Source organism: Limulus polyphemus, unplaced genomic scaffold (assembly GCF_000517525.1).
Source record: "Limulus polyphemus unplaced genomic scaffold, Limulus_polyphemus-2.1.2 Scaffold11099, whole genome shotgun sequence".
NCBI classification, from domain to species: domain Eukaryota; kingdom Metazoa; phylum Arthropoda; class Merostomata; order Xiphosura; family Limulidae; genus Limulus; species Limulus polyphemus.
Window position 1 is genome coordinate 1 of NW_013676709.1, and position 1,812 is coordinate 1,812.

The window sequence follows — 1,812 nt, forward strand, 5'->3', positions numbered from 1 at the left end:
ATCAGATATACCATCACAATCACTGAAGAACATTGTTGAGATAGATCACATATACCATCACAATCACTGAAGAACATTGTGTGTTTATTTTATACAGGCGTGTATAAAACACTATTTAAACATTAGCTGAAGCTACAAAGATGATACTCTACCTTAATACTTGACATGTGCATGTGTAACATTGTAAATCCAAGATGTATAGTTACTTTTCATGACTAGTCATTATCAGTAAAAGTAATATTGGGAACTTTTGGACATACATGTTTATGTGTGTTAATCCCACCCTCCCACATATATATATTTGTTATAATTTATGTGAAGCACTTCATGGGGATCTATCCCAGTTTGTAGTGTCTGAAGGCCTCTATTAATCTAGTTAATACCTCAAGTGAACCAAGTTCGATTGCCTGTGGATCAAAATGTATTTCTAAAGAGATAGTCTTTATCATGGTGTGACTTTACATCAGTATTAATATGAAAGGGTGATCCCGTTATCCTAAGGTTCCAAGGTTTTCTATCCCTATTTTTGGGGCAGGGATAGAATTGGTAGAATGTAATATAGATGGTGCCTTTTCACTGGCACCAGTTATCTCTGCCTAATAAAAAAAGCCTGCCCTCTTAAGTTTTAAATCTTTTTTTGTTTGTTTATTAAATTAAAACCAAAAGTATTGTAGACTAAGTCAACTGTAACATACTTTTCCAGAAGTTGTAATGGGTGCTCTCACACTGAGTGTCTCGACTGGCTTGTGCTGCCCTTGCAATAAATGACTATCAAACTGTGCTTAGGTGAGGTTACTTGCATGTAATATTTTCCTTTTAAGCACTGTTCTTTTGATATCTTGTCTCTGTAGTTTGTGTAAAGATAATTATATGACACCCTGATCTTATTAATGTCATTTTAGCTCTGTAGATTGTATGCACAAAAATGTATTTTGAGTTTTGTTAAATTTAAAGCTTATCATGGTACTTAAAAACAATGTGCTCGTATGTATGATCTCATAAAATTTTGTACACAATTAAAGTCGTTTGACATGAATTAAGATTGGGTTTCACATATTATTAAACCTATTGTTAAGTTCCATCTATAGTTTTCCAAGAGAGTTGAGTATTCTGGTAAAATGCATTTGAATGAAAGGGTTTTAAAGAAATAATTTATCAAAAATTTGGGTATTTTCTTCCTAACATCTTAATGTTTACTAATTTATAATTATATATTTATTATTTATTCTACTCAGATTGGTTTAACATTCAGCACACTTGCAAGCAGTTCTGTATGCCTATGTCAGGATCTAAACTCTCAAAACCATTACCCATGAGAGATAATTTATAGGTCCACTCAAGACCATTACCCATGAGGAATAATTTATAGTTTGACCCAAATCACTACCCATGAGGGATAGTTTATAGGTCAACTCAAAATCACTACCCATGAGGGATAATTTATAGGTCCACTCAAGACCATTACCCATGAGGAATTATTTATAGTTTGACCCAAATCACTACCCATGAGGGATAGTTTATAGGTCAACTCAAAATCAATACCCATGAGGGATAATTTATAGTTCAATTCAAAATCATTATCCATGAGGGATAATTTATAGGTCAACTCAAAACCATTACCCTTGAGGGGTAATTTATAGGTCTACTCAAAACCATTACCCAGGAGGGATAATTCATAGGCCAACTCAAAACCATTACCCATGAGGGATAATTTATAGTTCAATGCAAAACCATTACCCATGAGGGGTAATTTATAGGTCTACTCAAAACCATTACCCAGGAGGGGTAATTTATAGGTCTACTCAAAACCAT

The 1,812-nt window shown here is 33.5% G+C and overlaps 1 long non-coding RNA gene across 1 annotated transcript in view; it reads left to right on the plus strand.

The window, feature by feature from the left end:
- The first annotated feature begins 707 nt into the window (after positions 1 to 707).
- Positions 708 to 1,812, plus strand: part of LOC111083764 — a 10,256-nt gene continuing 9,151 nt past the window's right edge. The window contains exon 1 of the long non-coding RNA XR_002609233.1: positions 708 to 786. This is a non-coding gene — a long non-coding RNA (uncharacterized LOC111083764). The remainder of the gene's footprint in view (positions 787 to 1,812) is intronic.